The 19,879-nt window shown below is 36.3% G+C and overlaps 1 long non-coding RNA gene across 1 annotated transcript in view; it reads left to right on the top strand.

The window, feature by feature from the left end:
• LOC308190058 overlaps positions 1-18,764 on the top strand; it is a 40,249-nt gene extending 21,485 nt beyond the window's left edge. The window contains exons 2-5 of the long non-coding RNA XR_013946821.1: positions 11,970-12,206; positions 13,599-13,667; positions 14,254-14,368; positions 15,694-18,764. This is a non-coding gene — a long non-coding RNA (uncharacterized lncRNA). The remainder of the gene's footprint in view (positions 1-11,969; positions 12,207-13,598; positions 13,668-14,253; positions 14,369-15,693) is intronic.
• Positions 18,765-19,879: the final 1,115 nt, after the last annotated feature.

Genomic DNA, 19,879 nt, shown 5'->3' with positions numbered 1-19,879 from the left:
CAATATTAATAAATAAAAGTTGGTAGCTATGGAGGAAGTTTTTAATATCTGTACCAAGGGAGTGTTTCTAAAAAAACCCTCCTATCTTTTCTTTGAACCTTACTTTTTATGGTTACTCTAGTGCTTTTTTTTCCAGTTGTTTATGGATGAATAATTCATCAACCAGTACTCAAAACAGGAGTAAAGATTCTTTTTCCCCCTTTTAATTATAATACACCTCTTACAGTAGATCCTATTTGGGATAGTTTAAAACTTGAAAAGGTACAGGAACAAAACTTCTGCCCTTTTTCCCCTTGTAATAAAAGTGAATGTTTTCTGGAGGAGCTTCTATAAATTATTCCAAGATAAGCCACAACAATGTTAAGTGTTTGGGGTAGTTTTAAAGAGGGGTGAAAACTACAAGTTTTGCTTTGGGGAAAAGTCTAACTGTTGGAGTCTCTTTATGCTTCTCTTGGCAGCATGAGATTGTCATATAAGGTAATTATTCATTTTTTACAAAAAGGAAAGACAGATTTGTCTTAAAAATATGTGCTCTGTTAGAGCTACTTCTTATCTGGTGCTTTTCCAGGCAAAACAGTTATGGTTGGTCACTACTGAATTAAAACAAACATTTCATAATCCTAGTGAGTCTGTGTTGAAATATGTCCTTTTCCTCCTCTTCCTCTTCGCCTGCTCCTCTCATGGTGCTGTTCGAGTTGTATGGTATATCTGTCATGAAAGGCTTTCATGTTTAGGAAAGTAAAAGACCAATGATACATCTGGCTAAACAAACTCAATATGAGTTTCTCATGGTTCTCTTCCACCCGTATGATTTAATTCGTCTGTGTTTCATCTTACTTGATCTGTCTTCATGCAACTCTTGACTTAGTCATGTGCTAACAACCAACTTTATATTCAAATACAGGCATTGGTTTGACTTCATAACACTACTGGAAGTACAGTGGCCAAAGCTGTCTATGCCAGACAGTGGCAGTCTTGTAACAACTTGCACGCAAAAACAGTCAGGTCAGTTGAGAAACTGTCCAAAACTTTTCCCTAAATCTTAAGAAGGAGGAAGAAAAGAGCAGAGCCATATGAAACTGGGTCAGCTGCCAGGTCCTGCAGCTGTGTCAACACATCTTGACTGCTGAATGTCTCTCTCTGTAGAGAGCAGTTCTTATTCCATGTTGGAACACTGTTATTTTCTGAAAAACATTGCCTTCATTTTAATAAATAATATATGTTGGGAACTGTCTTAATGGTTTAGTCAGCTTAAAATAACTCCTTACAGCTAAATTAGGATCCTATTTGGAAGTCTGCTGGAGCTGATGCAGATGTGTTGCACAGGCAAATAAAAGAACGGTGTAGAGCAGTGAAGCATCTGAAGGTGCCACTCTCACTGTACTCCCACTAGAATTCATTTGTCTTACCTATTGCTGGTTTCATAACTCCCCCACATTTCTGATGGGTATACATAATTAACTAAAGTTAAATAAAAGGTTTACTGGAAGTTTTCTTATTGCATGTTACCAGATCGTTACTAACAGATTAGATAGGCGTCTTCAGCAAAATTCATGTAGCTGCTGTGATAGATGAGTTGGTAGGTAATTAGGTTAAATGTTCATTTATTAGTATTGAGTCAGTGGAATCAAGAATGACCTCCTCATCTAGATTTGTCCTTATAACTTAAACTCCCCCAATGTTTAACAATGGTTATTAGATAGTTAGGGATACCAGGTGGTGAGTGAATTCAGGCATAACTTTAGACAAGTCTTTATTGCAATTCCTTTATTACTCTCTTCAAAGAGGTTAAACTTTTGTTAACGTTCCTATGAGAAAGAACTGTAGTATCATGTATATCTATCTTGAGCTGTCAAAGACACTTGTGTCTAGGAGTATCCACATTCCCTGAGTAAAAGACCAGTCTGTTCTGTTATCCATTCAGTATTTAGGCAGCTGTCTTTAGACAATTGCAAATAGAAAGCTTCAACGGCTGGATATTTTTACTGGTTACCTCAGTAAAATCAGCAGCAGATCACCTGCCACTACTGATAGCTTACTGATTGCTAGCAATCTTTAATGGTAGCAGAGGATGTGGTACAGTCTTGAAACCAAGATTTTTTTTTTTTGAATGATGACTTTATATGACTCTTATAAATATATATGATTTTATATGATGACTATATATGACTTTTCTGACTATACAAAATATACATAAATGAGACTGCTCACTTAAGGTTAAGGGAGTGGGAGTTTTGTATCGTAATGTTAATGGGAGCCCTGTACTGTAGTCTATGCTTGTGCACAGACATGTCACTTCATGGTCCCTGAATAGTTTTAATCAACAGATTAAGCTGGCGTGTATGTGTGTCCCCACACAAATGTCCAGACAACATTTGAAAGAACTAAAAGAACATGTGGCCATCCAGGTCTCAGGCTGTAGAGTGTCCCTGAATTTCCTGTCAGTGACCAGCAGCAATGAGCACACCTGTGAGAGGTGTGCCCAGGTGGAAATGCTCAGCCTGTTGACAGAAAATATATGGTCACTAGAAGCAAAGTTTGATGATATGGGAGGACCACAGAGATGCTGTGCACAATTGTAGGGAGAAAATTTATGTGGTTGAAGCTGGCCAGTACTGTGGGGGACAAAAAAAAACCACAACAACAACAACAAAAAACCTTTCTATAAGTATGCTAACAGCAAAAGGAAGACTGGAGTTAATATTGGTCCATTACTTATTGGGGGTGGTAACCTCACAAATAGGAATGCAGACAAAGTAGAGAGAGATGGTTAATGCCTTTTTCACCTGTCTTCAACACTGATGATGGGCTCTGTGGGTCCCAGTTTGGAGGACTGCAACTGAAGTAATGATAAACCTGAACTTGTGTGGGAATTGCTGCTTTAGCTGGATCTGTATAAGCGCACAGGACTCATCAGGATTCTCATCCCAGCGTACTCAGAGGGCCAGCTGATGTAATCATGAGACCTATCTCAATTGATTTTCAATGGTCTTAGGAATCTGGAGAGGTCCCAGCTGATATGTCATTGATAGCAGGTCAAGGGAAGTGACTGTTCTATTCTACTCTTCACTGGTGCGTGCAATCTTACCTCAAGTACTATGTGTAGCTTTGTGTGCTGCAGAAAGACATAAAACTGTTAGAGTGTCCAAAGGAGAGCTACAAAGATGGCAAAGGGTCTAGAGGTGAAGACGTGAGGAGTGGCTGAGGTCACTGCTTTGTTCAGCCTAGAGGAGACTGAGGGCAAACCACATGGTGGCTTACAGATTCCTTATGAGGGGGAGGTGAGGGGCAGGCAGTGGTCTCTTCTCTCTGGTGACCAGTTATGGTACCTGAGGGAATGGTATGAAGCTGCATCAGGGAGATTCAGGTTGTACATTAGGAAAAAGTTCTTCACTGGTGGTTGGCCACTAGAACAGGTTCCCCAAAGAAGTAGTCACAGCACCAAGCCTGCTCAAGAAGTGTTTGGACAATGCTTTCAGACATACGGTTTGATTTTTAGGGTGGGTGGTCTTGTGTGCAGCCAGTTGTTGGACTCAATGATCCTTGTGGGTCCCTTCCAATTAAGGATATTCTATGGTGCTTTGAACTTTTGCTTGCCTTCATGAGAACCTAGGCAGCCTGGTTTCCAGTTTCATCCAGATATCAGTTTCTCAAGAAAAATAGACTTGTGTGTAACACTATAATGATATTAATACAATCATTTTTGTCCTTTCACCTACTGCACCCACGCAAGAAAGGAGGCACTCTCCAGCCCTAAGTCCTTTTCTCTTTTGGATGTGGTGCCAACTCTGTTAAGAGAAGTCTGTTGTCTCCCTCTCTTTAGAAAGCAGTTGTTAGCCCAAACGACGCCATTTTGATTTAACCTTCCTACCACTAGGGGTATCAGGTGTTGAAGACTCCCAATATAGACCAAAATTTTAGGCATTTTAGTGAACAATTCAGGTAGCAAAAAAAGCAGTTGTATGTCAAGCAGCAAGTGAAGCACTGGACCTTAGAGTAAGGGGAGGGAGGCTGAGCATTGTATTCTACTACTAAAACATCTCAATTCTTAATGGTTTAGGAATCATCTATGCTCAAAGAACTGCACTTTAAGAACCGCTGTTGTAGATCACTTTTCTATGTAAAAGATTTTTTAAAGTAACCATTTAAAAAATAAGGTATTTGTTTTCTTATTTTTTTCCTCTATGTTTATTGTCAGTTTAGAATGGGTGTTGATATTCTTCATTTAATGAAAACTTGTTTTGTGAGTTGAAAGGGAATGGTTTTGGAGAAAAACTAAAAAGGGTTCCGTTCTGAAAACTGATGTGGAAATAGTTTTAAAAAATGATAAATATTGTCAAGGTATGGTAGGAACTAGATTGACAGACTTTTGTGCCCACCCCCAAAAATAAATCCTATTTAATCCTAATAATTCCTGAGTTTATGTACAGATATTAATAAAATTCATTTTTTCTTAAATTGGTAATTTCAGAATAATGCTCTCTTTAATTAGAGAATGGAACTGCAGCTAAATACCTAGTAAAAAGGAATCAGCTTTGCTGAATAACGTTAAAAAAAAACACAACCCAGAATAAGTGTTATTGACTTAACCTATTACTTGTAGTATTCTGAAGTCAATATATAGTAATAAATTGCTAAATATTAAAACATGTCAACCTGCAAGTCAGAAACTTGCTTCTGACAATGGACTAAACTTCCTCTACTACATCCAGCAAGGGTCTGGTGATGAATCACAGAGGGTTTCACAAATGTATACATACTTCACAGGGAAGTGTGTCAGTGCATGTGGAAGAGATAAAAGTATTCTGGAAGAAGTTCAAAGGAAATATCTTAGTAACTACAGAAACAAAAGCCCTTCTGCCCTATGTTGGGAAGAAAAAAGGTAGACTAAATAGACTAAATGAACATCTTCCTTTTTAGTACTAGGTTGGCTGAGACAGATTTGTCCTCTAGAGCTGATGAGGCTTTGAAAGAGAGAATGATGAAATCTCCATAAAACTGCAAATGCTTTTCTTATGATCTGGGGACAGACTTAAAATAAGAGCACCTTCCAGCATTGTTCACTCACATGATTGAAATCAAGCTGTATTTCAGAAAAGCTCTTCCTTACACTTGGCTGGAGTTCCGGGTTATGTGCCTAATATGGGAATCAGTTATTTCAATTTTAGTATGGCTCTGACTTTTTAAGAACAAATAGATAAATAAACTTCATAAGTTAAATATTGCAGGAATTTCAAGTTTAAGAGTCAATAAATGAGAACCATGAGCTTCTGTATTCCAGTCCTTAAATAAACCTTTGGATAACCTTTTATTATATTAATCATAACCAAATCATACTTGCATAAAGATGACAATATATGAAAAGGTTATAAATGGTCTAGAGTCATTCAGGGTGAAATTTACACAAGAATGTGGTCCATATTTCAATCACTTTACCATTGTAATAGAGATTGGCAGCAAGGCCATAGGTGTAAATATTGTACAGCACATCAGGCATCCTGCACTGTTCTAAAATATCTTATTTCTTTTTTCTTTGTTTAAAAACAAAGATTTTGTTTTTCTAACTTCTGTTTTGATTAGACTGACCCTAGAAGAATTGTTGCTTATTTTTCTTTCTGAAAAATGTGTGTGTGTGGGGGGGGGGGGACCTAGTCCACTTGGATTTTACCTAAACCACTGTTAGAGCTTCACAATTTAAAAATATTGCTTGTCCAAGGTTTCCTGGAAAAAGTAGGGTGGGTTGTGTTTTAAGTCTCTGAAGACAGTTATTGAAATGCATCTGTCCAATATGACTTGTCTTTAAGCCTTTCTGTAAGGGAGATACAAAAGCTTTCCATTGAGGAAATTCCATTAATGATTTCTTCACAAATTTTTCTTCAACCTACTGGAATTATTTTGCATTTTCATTAGGTTATCAACTGAAATTATGTCATATTATAAAGTGGATTATTTGGTTTTGTATGTACAGAATGCAAATTATTTGAAGTACTGAGTAGTACTTCTCTGTATTAATTTCAGTAGGCTTTTTACATAATGTTAATGTGTCTGGAAGATATTTCTGTAGACTCATCTCTAATGTATTTTAAAGTGTCAGTAATGTTTTTCTTAATTTGTAGAATTTACTCAAATTTGAACATCAACTTTGTATGCTAATGAGCCACCAAGTATTACAAATGAGTCTTCCACAGGTAAATTTTTTTGTGAGTTTGAGAATTTTGCCTTTCTGCAATATCTTCCTTATTCTTATAAGGCTCAAGAGTCCTTAAAGCTCAGTGTGTGTAATTTCTGCAGTCATTTCACTGCAGAAAAGTAATCTCAACCTTACCAAAGGCCTCATCTCTGTAGCAGTTCAGGAAACACCTTTTCTTAAGTGTGAGTTTAAACCACAGTAACATTTTTGACTGTGTTATGAATTTGCAACATGCAAGCTGTTGTCTAACTCAAAATGAATGGAGTTTACTGTAGGAAATAACTAAAACCTACTGTTATTCATCAGAAAGGCTTTTGATTTAGCTTACAAAGTCTTGTCAGGGGAAGCTTCTCAAAATGATTTCCTCAGAGTTCAGGAAATTACTAATGAGGTTTGGTTACCAATGTGTTTTCTGCATGTCAGAAGTAGAACTTAAGGTAGCAATGAATGGCTAGACTTCTGCACTCAAATGTGCAGTCCAGGGTATTATAGTACTTATTTTTCTTCTTTGCACACAATTTATTATATGAATGTGGAAGGAAAAACAAGCCAAACCACAGCACACCTTTCTGGTCTATGCCCTATGTAAAATGACAATTGTTATGATTACCAACCTTCTGCAAAAGACTTGGTGACTTATAACTCAGCAGAAATAATGAATAGTTCTTTCCAATTTGAGTCTGTGGCCCTAGACAGAGATAGAGCTCTAAGATCACTTTGTTCTTCTTTCCTGCCACAGCAGCACCTTGGAACCATAATCAAGACCAAGATTACATGTTGCTATGGAGTATGTAATTACAGAACAAAGGTCTCTGCCTCACAGCACTGCCACATAATAGTAAACGGTGCACAGTAGTAAACAGAAATGAGATAGGTAGAGACCGATGCAGGAACAGTCTAAAAAAAGGTGATATCAGCTTCATCATGATAGATGGAGGTCTATCTATGACTGGAAACGTGTTTGGGCATTGAAGAAGTAAGTTTTCTGTGATGGTTTGTGAAAGAAAAAAAAGTAGTTTTTGCATACCTCCATGGAGAACTTCTCTCCTGTAGCTGCCGAGGATGTGATTAATCCTGCAGCTGTCTGGCAGAGCATAGTACTCATAATTCTTCCAAAATCCTCAGCCATCTTGCTTTGCTGGTTGGTTTCCTTAGCAAAGTTTACTCAAAAAGCAGAGCTTTTTGGAATGTTTTTCCTTCATTGCAGGTCTTGAAGAAATAAATCTTAATTTAAAACTTTTCATTTTAGAAGCAAATTTACTACACGTCTGAACTGTCCTTAGGCAGCTCACTCTCATAGCACAAGCAGGGTGCTTGTTCTGTTACACATAAAATGGTGTCTAAAGACATAAGCAATGTGTTTCAGATTCACTCAGAACTAATCTTGCTTTCTCATCTATGTACTTCTTAGAATCATAGAATCGTTTAGGTTGGAGAAGACTTCTAAGATCGAGTCCAACTGTTAACATAGCACTGCCAAGTCTACCACTAAGCCACGTCCCTAAGCACAGCTACGCATCTTTTAAAAACCTCCAGGGATGGTGACTCGACTGCTTCCTTGGGCACCCTGTTCCAATGTCTGACAACCCTTTCAATGAAGAAAATTTTCCTAATATCCAACCTAAACCTCCCTGGTGCAACTTGAAGCCATTTCCTCTTCTCCAAAGCAAGAAGTGACAAGAGACTGAGCCCCCTACCTTGCTTCAGCCTCCTTTGAGGTAGTTGTAGAGAGCAATAAGTTCTTCCCTGAGCTACCTCTTCTCTAAAAAATCACTCCTCCGAAGGATTTTTCTTTAGACCCTTTACCAACCTCATTGCCCTTCTTTGGACATGCTCCAGCACATCCATATCCTTTTTGTAGTGAGGAGCTGAAAACTGAACACAGTATTCTTGTAAGCATTTTTCTGCATTCATAAACCTTGAGAGCTTATGAATATTCTTCTAATAATTATTCTTCATACAATCTCATAATTACAGGTGTACTTAAAAGATAATTCCCTTTTTAAAATTGGGAAGAGAGTACCTCTGACAAAGTACATTATCCTTTCGATATATAACAAGGCCACAATATTTCCTGCGAGGTTTTAAAGGCAAATGGACTAAGGAAGATAAGAAGGATTTCTTGCTGTTAGTACTGTGTTTTGGAGAGACCGTGGTGTCCCCCATTCACACTGCGTTGTGAATACCTGGTTTAGTTTGAGTAATCTCAATTATACAACAGCAGTGCACTGGGCCAGACACCTAACCTGTCTTCAGTATCAAGAAAAAGGATAGAAATATTCAATTTTTTTCCAAAGTTTCCTCATGCGCTTACTCTGACAGCTTTTATTTTTTCTCCACTTGTAAGTTTCATATCACCTGGTTTATTTCTGTATGGAAAAAAAAAGTAGTTATGGGAAATTAGATGTAATTTCTGCTTTTTAAAGATTCTAATAGTCTCATTCTACTTCTTATTTTTGTGTATTCTGAGACATATGACATAAATTGCAGTATAAAAATCTGGTAACTTAGTTGTAAATTGGAGCTTTTTTTTTTCTGTACTATGTTGTCTTACTAGTTTTTTTATGCTGTTCTGGAGCCTATTAATGATAATATCTTGCTACTAAGCAGGATGTGCTTCTACCCCCTTTCAAATCAGTATAAAGATTAAAACAAGTCTGACTTGCTTTTCAATTTCTTTGCCAACTAGTGTCTTTGCCAACTAGTGCTGTGAACTATGGTGCTCCAAACTAAACATATTTTTATATCACAATCAAGGAGGTACTTCTGATAATGAAGTTAAACTTATATAATAAGATGGTATAACATTCATTATTATGCTATCCTGCTTCTTCCTTAACCCTTCTTTTTGTCTGAGAGCTTTCCAAGTAAGTTAGGGAAGCCAGTGTTTCCCCAAAGAAGTGTTTTAAGATGGATGCAAAACTGATGGGGTAACTATGCAAAGAGTAATAATTAAATGTTAATTGTCTCACCTAAAGGATTTCATTGCTCTGCTCTGGTTATGGTAGTATTTTGTATTTCACCAAGGACCATTATAATACAGTAAGTTCATTAAACTGTCCAGCAGTTGCAAGAATAGCTACTGTTCTATTGGAAGATCAGGTTGAATTTTTTGGTTTGTTGTTTTAATATTTCTCTAATTTTCTATGACACTTTGAACTACAATAATAAACATCTGAAAAATATTCTGGCCTTAGTAGAAGTCATCAAATGCAGAAATACAGGTTGAGGATTTGCTATGAAGTAGTACTATTTCCTGAGAAAAGGATCTAAGTTATTGTAGGTTACAAACTGAATGCGAACCAACAAGGTCAGTTTGCTATTAAAACAAACATTTTAAGAAATGAATAAAGGAATGATATTTGTAGTACATTTAGTATAGTGTTTCTATTCTACTTGGTACTAATGGATTAATAGTGGCTGAATTATTTTGTCCCTTTTTGGATATCACATGGAAGAAATTGTGTTTCCTTCCATTGTGGAGAGGAGAGATGAGGGAGAATCAGTGTGGCCCAGTACTACAATAAGGCATATTTAAACAGTTTTTCACTGTCCTGACTGTTGTAATTGATGTTGAGATAAACAGAAACACAGTGCTTAAGTTTATAGATCTTAAACTTCCACTGATATATTTGTCTGATTTAAACCAATCTGGACTTAATTAGGTATGAATAATTCTGCCATGGAACAGGTGTTTGTACTAGATAATCTTACATGATTTTTTTATTCAATAATAATAAAAAAATGACCATATTTCCAAAGTTACTTAGGTAAGACTAGCTGAATAATAGGGGAAAAAAATAAAATGAGATGGTAAGTCTTTTTATTTATTGGAACAGCAGGTAGTTTGAGCAAAATCTGTTTAATTGAATGATTATTAGGGAAGTTGTTATAATTGAAAAACTTCATAGAAGAAGAAAAATATTCCCAACTGTTGTGGTGCAGCTAGCATGCATTTGCTCTGTGTAAAGCCTATGAAAATGCTAACTGTATTTTTTTTTTTTTTGGCAAAGACAGCAATTTTTTTTTTTTTTATGGCTTGATGTTTCTAATCACATCATAATTGCAACTAAAACCAACCTATTGTACCACCACCTGCCAAAGTCTCATGTTTGCTGTAACACTTTACAAAAGTTCTGTCCAGTCTATTTCATCTCAGATGTGTAACCCTTCAAGTAAATGGATTATATGAAACAGATGAAAGAAAACTGAAGATTTTAAGTTTACAACATAGAGAATTCTATTTCTTAAAAGACAGACAGTGAATTAACATGAATCTGCAGTAGATTACAGTAGCAACACAGGAACTCATTACAGAATAACTGTTGCATATTAAATGTTGGACATCTTACTCCATTTCTAAAATGCATACACTATAATTGGAAGTGTTACTGTACTACACAGGCATAATGCAAAGGTTAGTCTGGCCAGGTAACACTTTAAGGTTAAAGATGAGGAAAAAAAATGCTTAAAACTGGGAACTAGCTAGCAGAAGGGAGAAGAACATAAAATTGGATAAAATGCTAGTGGAAAAAAATACAGCAAATGTGGTGAAAAGTCCATATTGCAAGTCCATATAAAGTACCTGTCCTAAAAACTTGTTATTAAGGCTATGAGGGGAAGAAAAAAAAAAAAAGAAAAAACAACAACAACAACAACAAAATGGGTACTTGCCACCCAGAAGTAAAATTTATTCTCAAATGCATGACTTGCTCGTGTATTACCATACTTCATCCTTTCTTCCTCTACTGGTGATGTATAGGTGTGTCATGGCGCTAATATTTTGTCAAGAGAGAAGGCTTTCTCTTTGAATGAAATAATTTCTTTGTGGTCTTTGATTTTATAATATTTTTCAGTTGGTGGTTCTTGTTTGTTTGCTTGTTTTTCAATTTTTTTCTGTTATTCTTCTGACTCTAAAATATTTGTAGGAAGTGAGCAGTTATCCTCTGAAGCCCCGATGGGAGTAAGCAAGCCTGTACAAACACATAGGCAGAATACATCCTTGTAAATCCCTCAGCTGTGGACTAAGAATGTTCAGGAGGAAACCATATGTCACTTCAGCAATACTGAGTGAGGAAAAAGGGGAAAATGGACTAGCTTTAAACCACTCCGTAAAAAACATCATTTGGTTTCTTGGAGTACAAGAGAATGGCGAAGAGTTTTTCAGCTTTTTTTATTGTCAGTAGAACTCCACGGTGGCTTTCCACCTATCCATTTACACTGTGCTCCTTATACAGCAGTGTCACACAAGCATCCATCCCAGATGGTGGCTTCGGAACAGGTGGTAAGAAGGGATGAAAGAAATTCCTAAGGTGTAGCGTGCTTCTGTCTATTTTTTTTTTTTCTAAATAGGGTCTTATGGGATTCTTGACTATCCAGTCCTTTACTATAGGGATGAATGAAATAACTTCATGCAGGTTTTCTGATGCTTAACAAAATAAAATCAGAAGTCTCAACGTTCAGGGGGTTGCTTTTTTTATTTACAAACTTTGATTGATGTGTTTTATTTCCCAGAGAGTTACAGATACAATCTAATGTTCCAATGGTTATCTCAGGGGAGGGGGAGGAAAAATGCAGCAAGATCATAGGTAATATCACAGTAAGTCAGTGTCCTATTGTCATGGAAGAAATTGTATTCAATAAGATCTCTGCTCTTAAACACAAACCAAATCCTGTTCTCTAAGAGCTGTGTAAAACATATACAAACAAATATATAGGCAAGGAAAAAGGTTAAAAGGGAAAGAAATGTTGACTTTTATTCCCTCTTGTGTCTGTCTAGCTTCAAACTGCTTTGGACACGTTGATATGTTCTCAGAGTAACACACAATTCTGGAGGACGAAGAAGTCTCTTCTTGAATATCTCTACTCCATAAAGTGACTTGGTAACAGTTTCATCATTTTAGTAAACTACTCAGGTCCACATGGTTTAAGTTGAATCCACTCCCTCACAGTAGCAAAGTAAACAACGACATTTTCTTAACTACATCTTCACGTGTGTCGCCACAGGAATTGAAAGGTATATTCATTTTTATGATGATACCTCAGGAACAGCAACAGGATTAGGGACACTTCTAGTGTGGAATTGGAGAACAAGGGGGTTATGACAATCTAGATAAGAATTTCTTTTGTTGTTCTTAATCTGAAAGAAGAAACTGCATATCTTGGCTATTAGATTTTAAAATTTGTGCTTAGAAATTAACTAATAGTTTATCAATAAAAGCTGATAAGATATCCAATAAAAAATACAGCAAAGTTTTAAGGAGAATTATGCTTAGCTGAATTCTTCGTCATGAAACACAAAGTAAAATCAAACAAAGCTTTGTCTCAACCAGGAATTTCTGACATGCTCCAGACTTCTACTGACATAAAAGATAACTTCTTAGAAAAATGAAAAATCAACCTTTAGCTAATGATCTCAAGTGATCACCTTGAGTAAATTCTTAAACATAATTGCATCTTTCTAGATGATACTGTACTTCCATTATAACACCTAATTTCAGCCTTCGGGTTTGACATTTTCTCCTTTTTAAGAACTATTTCCAGTCAATCTTCTTGGAAAGACATTGGACAATTTTTCCTAACTTAAGAAACTTAATACAGCTTGACTCTTTTTTTTTTTTGAAATTCCTCTTTTTTGAAAGCACATCTGCTTAATTTCAATGCTAAATAGCCTATTTTTATTATTGTTGGGTTTTGTTTTTGTTTCCACATTCTTGTGCTTGAGAACTTATTTAAATAAGTATTCCTAGGCTTTTAGAATATTATTCAAATATCTAAAGCTAACCATACATGCAAATGCATATTCAATGTGATAGCTGGACTTTGTGCAGAACAAATACTTCTTCAGTGTGTATATTAGTGGCAGTCGTATAATTCATGATCATGAATTATATATTTTACTTCAAAAATTGAGAATTAAAACAATGCTAAGAAATATTTTTGTATATAATGTGGGGTTGTTTAGCCTGGAGAAGAGGAGGTGCAAGGGTGACCTTATCGTTCTCTATAGGTACCTTAAAGGAGGCTGTAGTGATGTGGGGATTGGTCTATTTTCCCATGTGCCTGGTGATAGAACGAGGGGGAATGGGCTAAAGTTGCACCAGGGGAGGTTTAGGTTGGATATTAGGAAGAACTTCTTTACCGAAAGGGTTGTTAGGCATTGGAATGGGCTGCCCAGGGAAGTGGTTGAGTCACCGTCCCTGGAGGTCTTTAAAAGATGTTTAGTTATAGAGCTTAGTGATATGGTTTAGTGGAGGACTTGTTAGTGTTAGGTCAGAGGTTGGACTAGGTGATCTTGGAGGTCTCTTCCAACCTAGATGATTCTATGTGATACTGTAAATGTCAGACTAAATTTAGAAAGAAAAGGTCTCTAAATATTCTTTCTCTGATTCTTTCTTCAATTTTTCAGTTAATTAAAGCATGACCAGCAACAGCATGATGATAATGCACTAGGGAAATGAGCCAGGAAAAAAACAAGGTAAATTAAACAGTGAAAATCACTGGGGGTATGATGGCTTTCAGCTTGGAGAGAAGGAACCAGAAGACAGAGGATTCGCACAAATAATTACATTTACCTGCATATAACATATGAAATAAGTACTTAATGAAGTAATACTGTCAAGGTAGTAATGCTTAAGTTTCAAGTCATTACTTGTTAGAAACAAGGGACATTTTCTTTTCTCTCATGCAGGTATTTATACTTCTATAAAGCCAGAGTGATAGCACAAAAATAGAGATCCTAGAGCTGCTTAAAGTGATAAGCACAAGATAATATATTGCACAAGAAGTGTAATAATATATTGCTGAGAGTAGTACTCCTGGTTAGAGCTGCGTACAGAAGGCACAGTAGCATACAGACATGCTAGGAAGAAATCCCTGTCTATGAGCTGTTGAGCTTAAACAGATGTTAGGCTGGTTTTCAGGTCTCTATGGTGATAAGATAAAGTGGGGATGGAAGTGTGAGAAGAGACCTTTTGTGCAGTGTGGCAATTCCTTCCATCTTCTGCTGTAACTATCTGCTCTGTCTTTTCTTTTTTTTTTCTTCCTATCTGAGAAATCTGAAGATGGGAGTGGACCAAAGAGTACCTAGTCCTCCCTACTGTATTGAAGACCCTGCCTTGGTCAGCTCTCTGGACATCAGGCAATGTTCTGTAAAAGGCAGTGTATGCTACAACTCTGGTATATTATATACATCTCTTTGATTTTTGTCCTGACCCAGAAAGTCCCCAGATCACTCCCTTACTGAAGTTGTGATATAATGTATAAAAATGATTAAGACATGGTTCAAAATAAATATTTTGATTGATATGAAATAAGAGATCATTAGAGACAAATAAGAGATCTTGAGGAAACCTACTGTTTCCTTAAGTCTTGTAAGCTAAAGGGTAAATGGACAGAGGAACGTGCAGAGGAAGGATAAATGAAGTTGTGCCACTGGCATAGTGGTAACAGAATTTTTTCTTTCCTGTTCAATAAATGTCGTGTTCAATAAATGGCTTGTAGGCTCAGAAGAGCTACTGTTTTTCATTGAGAAACATGAGTTTGGGTCAGAAGTAGAAGATAACATCAGTTATAACATTCAAGAAACATCTAAAGAAATCCAGCCTAGGTCCAACTGAGGATCTAGGATGAGGATAGTTGGGGAGGAGTTTTAAGGTGGGGATTTATACTGCTGCAACAGTACTAAGAACAGTTCTGTCAATTTTATTTCCAAAGGAGTTGCATGTTTCAAATACTGTAACTGAGAAATTGTAAGAGCATAAGAACTTTCAAGTAAATAGAGAATTTACTTCAGTACCAGGTACAAGTCTCTGTTCTAGTAATATTTGTAGAAAAAATAGTCAATTTATGAGTAAGCCTTTTACAAGTAGGATGAGCAATTTAATTGTTTCAAGCCCTGAATGCTCCAGGGATACAAATCCATGATGGAGAATGCAGTAATTTGTGACCATATTCCATTTAAAGGCATGCAGAAACTGGGAAGCCTGATGGTACTATGCAATGATTAGTATTTTAGGTAGCAATCCAAAGACAAGTTGCATCTGTTTCTGAAATGACATGGATCAAGATTAATGTTTTCTGATAGTAGAAAGAATCCTTAAGGCTTTTTGAAGGTTGTTCTTTGAACAGCAAAAGAATATATGGACTTTACTTATCTGGAATATTTAGAGGAGAAAGTGCTGGATGAAAGAAAATCAGAGACCAGAAGTTAGGCATGTACCTAGTTCTGTATTATAGTCCAAGACTGTGTAACATACTCAAAGATTGGTGTGCCTCTGGGATATTTTTTCTATATCGAGACCCTTGGGAAACTAGGAGGACTTAGCTGAAGGTGTGAAGTTAGACTTTCAGAAGTGTGGCCTTGAGTTACTTTAGTCAAATCAACCTTTGTATGAAATAAACAGAAGCACAAGAGTTGGATGATTCAGTTCAGTTAATGCTGCCTTCATTTAATTGATTTCAACTTTCCTAAGTATTGTTTTTTTTTTTTTTTCTTGTTTTAGATGAGTCCAAATTTCCATGATATCATAAGGTCAAGATCATGGCAACAAATCCAGTTGAAGTGATGAAGATTAAACCTTAGCAGGGAGCAACCTGGAGTAAGCTGACACTTCTGAAGTGGTTGAAGATGTGATGGTATAAGTAGGTTTTTCCACCCTATGGGGAGGGGAAAAAAAAGCTTTAATTACAAAGTGTACAAGGTTCATTGCTTCTCAGGACTTTAGCATCTTTTATTACAGAGACAAAAATGCAACACTGAAAACACATCTGAAGTCACCTGCTGATGTGTGGTGTTTCCTCTCCTGAGACACTAGATTCACATCCTCAAGTATCTCCACAATGTAAGTGTCAGACTACGCCATCTTTAGGAATCAGTCCACAGCGCTCAGTTAATTCACTTCCAAAGAAGTGACTACAGTCACTCTTTCAATAAGCATCAGAATATCATGCATCATGTACAAAGTTTTTTTGTTGTTTAAGGAAAAGCTATGTTTAAGGAAAAACTATGTATTCTACTGCCTAATCTCCTTCAGCTTTTTTCTAAGTCAACTCCAAATTGGTGTTTTCAATATTACAATATTTCCAGTTATTCTAAACCATCATTTTTAACCAGGGAAAGGAGAAAAAAAAAAAAAAAAAAAAAAAGACAAATCATTTCCGCTAGTAGACTTATAGACATTTGGTTTTTTTAATTAAAAAAAAAAAAAAACAACAAATAAAAAAAAAAAACACAGGAATCTCCTGGAAAGAGTCCAGTAGAGGGCCACAAAGATGATATGGTGCCTGGAGCATCTCCCCTATGAGGAAAGGCTCAGAGACCTGCATCTGTTCAGCCTTGAGAAAAGAAGACTGAGGGGATCTTACCAATGTTTATAAATACCTGAAATGTGGGAGGCAAAGGGATATGGCCAACCTCTTTTCAGTGGTTTGTGGGGACAGAACAAGGGGCAATGGCCACAAAATGGAGCACAGGAAGTTCTACACCAATATGTGAAAAACCTTCTTCACGGTAAGGGTGATGGAGCACTGGAACAGGCCGCCCAGGGAGGTTGTAGAGTCTCCTTCTCTGGAGATATTCAAGACCTGTCTGGACGCCTACCTGTGCAACCTGCTCTAGGGAACCTGCTTTGGCAGGGGCGTTGGACCCGATGATCTCTTGAGGCCCATTCCAACCCCTACAGTTCTGTGATTCTGTGAAAATGAGACACCATACTAAATAGCTACAGGCTGATTAGGCAATATCCATCACAATTGTTTTCTTCATTTCTTTCCCATGTCCATTGATTTGCCGAGCTGTTAGCTGACCTTAATAACTGGGTTAAGATCAGCTTAAACATCCAAGGCTTTTATTATGATTTCACCTGTTAAAAGTAGCTGCAGAAGGCAACTATGCTGTCAAACTTTCTGAAATTAGAGTGAAAGGGATTGAAGTAGCTTTATGAATGGCATTAGCCACTTTTTAAGGGAATTTAAAGTCTGTTAAACAGGTATTACTCTGAAAATTAGAACAATTAGACAATAAATACTGAAATCTGTCTCATCTCCAGTAACAATCTATATATTCTCAGGGCATCTAAAAGTAATCAAATAGCAAAAACATTTATTAAATATATATATATATATTATACGCATATACATAGCCTAGTGTCTTGGTTTCAATAAACTTTCATTTTAAGTTTAGGAGGACCTACTTCATTTTTTCTTCTAAATGTGGGAGAATGATATTTCATTTAGAAAAATGAATAGAAAAGAAGGCAAAGTTTCTAGGTAAACTGACATGACCAATGTTTGTAAAAGCTTATTAATCTCATTTCCTGAAATTGAGTTTTAGGTGCGGATCATATGTTTCTCAAATATGTAACCAGTACCTTCATACAGGAAGGGTCTGAGTAAATGATCGGTAGCTGAAACCTGGACTCCTGATTGAACATATGTCTTCACAAAATTTATCCTTTGGGAAATAGACTAACAAGAGCTTTACAAATCCTGCCCCATTTTGTTTAATAGATATTGTTGCCAAGCACCATTATGCTTCAGCTTCTACTTCAGGAGACAGTTCCTCTTTCTGCAGATTTTCTAACTCTTGTACAGAAGTGGAGATCCCTTATCTTTCCTGGCAGTCACAGTTAGTAGTCTTCCACTATCTTTCAGTAGTAGTCAGAGGATAGCCATGTGTTAGTGTTTTTTCCTGTTTTACTGTGCCAGTGGATGCTTAGGGAAGAATTGGGTATGGCTATGGCCCCATCATCCTGCCTCAGCACTATTTGGCAGAGCTATGAGCTACCTACAAATGGGATATAAATATCTGGCAGAAGAAGGAGAGTTGAGAAGCAGAACCATGACCACTTCACAGAGTAATAATAGACTCCACGGACAGAAAATCAGTGAGGTATTCTCAGACCACAGCAAAGTGTACAGAGTCCAGGAAAAGCAACTGAACTTGTGGAAGTCTTTTTATTTTTGATCAATTTTATTTCACCTGTCCTTTCCATTCTTAAGTTCTAAAGATATTACATTATTTATACTTAAATACATTTTATTTACTATGAACTTCAATCTATTGTATTTTATCCCACAAGTGGTGAGCAACTTGTCTAACAAGTCACCTGTTATACAGGTACCAAATAGTCTATGGGGCAGATTCAACATACATGATAATTTTCTTAAGAGCACTCAGCTATCAATGCAGTCATCACCATCAAAAACCTGCTGTTTTGGTCCCTTAGAAACAGTCATTTAAAATTCTTTCTTTTCCTGAAGTCCATGCCTGTCTCTCCTTTAAAGTATAGCTTTTTTATTTCTAAGTTCCCCTTAAGAGGGTATATTGAAGATCTTAAAAAGTTACATATTGAGGTACTTTAGCAGTTTCTGGTTTTTGGTTTTTTTTTTGGATATTGGACAATGACAGACCACCCTTGGCTCCTAATAACCGTATTTCTAGAAATTCTGCATTCTGTTTTTTCCTTTTTTTTTTTTTTCTTTTTTATACCTTAGGTCATACCTGAAAGGCATAGTCCATTTCTAACATTATGGAATCAATTTCCCGTACTACTTAAGTAGAAGGAGAGGAAGAAAGAAAGAGAAGGATGAGCAGAATAGAGTGAACATTCTTTCTCTTTATTTGTACCGGTATAAACTGTTCAGAAAGACATCCAGATTTTTATTTTATCTTGACAGAGGGGTGAAGTCCTTGTTTGGTATATGGCCATATCTGACCAGTCACTACACTGACATTTCAGTTCAGCTTATGTAGTGGTGGCATGACCATTCCACCTCATGAACAGAGAACAGTCCCTAGAGAAACTGAATGGAAGACTAAACAAATAATGGAAGTTCTGGTGCAGTGGCTGAGCTAGAAACCCTGCAAGGTTAAAAAGGTACCGATATTTTTGAGGTTCTTTTTTAGATTGAGTGGGTATATTTGATTTTATTTGGGGAATGTTCTAATGTCCTAATACTTTAAGAGTTAAAAGCAGATTATAAACAAACCATAATTAATTAGAAATATTTGTTTTTGAAAATGTTAAAAGAACAAATCCGAATACTAAAAAAAAAAAAAAAAATGCTTTTGGGAGGGTGTGGTGTTTTTCTCTTCCATTTTTTTTTTTTTTTTCCTTCAGGGGTTATGGATTTGATGGAACTACCAAAACCCATGAACTTGTCTCCTTAACTTTTGTACTTTGAAAATTTATGAATTCTAACAGTCTTTGGTCAGGTCTATCCAAAATTGATTTTAGAGTTAGAAGTTAGTTAGGTTAGTCATCCACAGACCAAGAGATCAGAGTGATTGTATAACCCTGCATTATGTTGTCAAAGACATTGTAGCTGAATTCAGTGTCAGAATATATAATGTCGCATGCTACTGGAATGCACAGATGTATTCAGTATTTCTGATGTTATTCAATTTTGCTTCATTTACTTTTTTTTACATTTGCGCAATAATTCTCTGTAATCAAGAACAACATCAAACTATTTTTCACCAAGTTATCACTGAATTTTATAACATAACGTCTCTTACAGCTATGAAATACTTATGAGTAAGTGCTGAATGTTCAACATTTCAGAAGGAAAATATTTTAATTTAAGCAGATGTTTTTCAGATTCTTCAGCAGCCTAAAACATTGCATGAAAATGCAAAACTCATTACATTATAAATAAAAGCTTTACATTTACAAAGCTCTACGTTTA

This window comes from Anser brachyrhynchus (genome assembly GCF_964034855.1).
Source record: "Anser brachyrhynchus genome assembly, chromosome: 2".
In the NCBI taxonomy this organism is placed as follows: domain Eukaryota; kingdom Metazoa; phylum Chordata; class Aves; order Anseriformes; family Anatidae; genus Anser; species Anser brachyrhynchus.
Note: the sequence above shows the minus strand (reverse complement) of the source record. Positions and strands in the feature narration are given on the sequence as shown.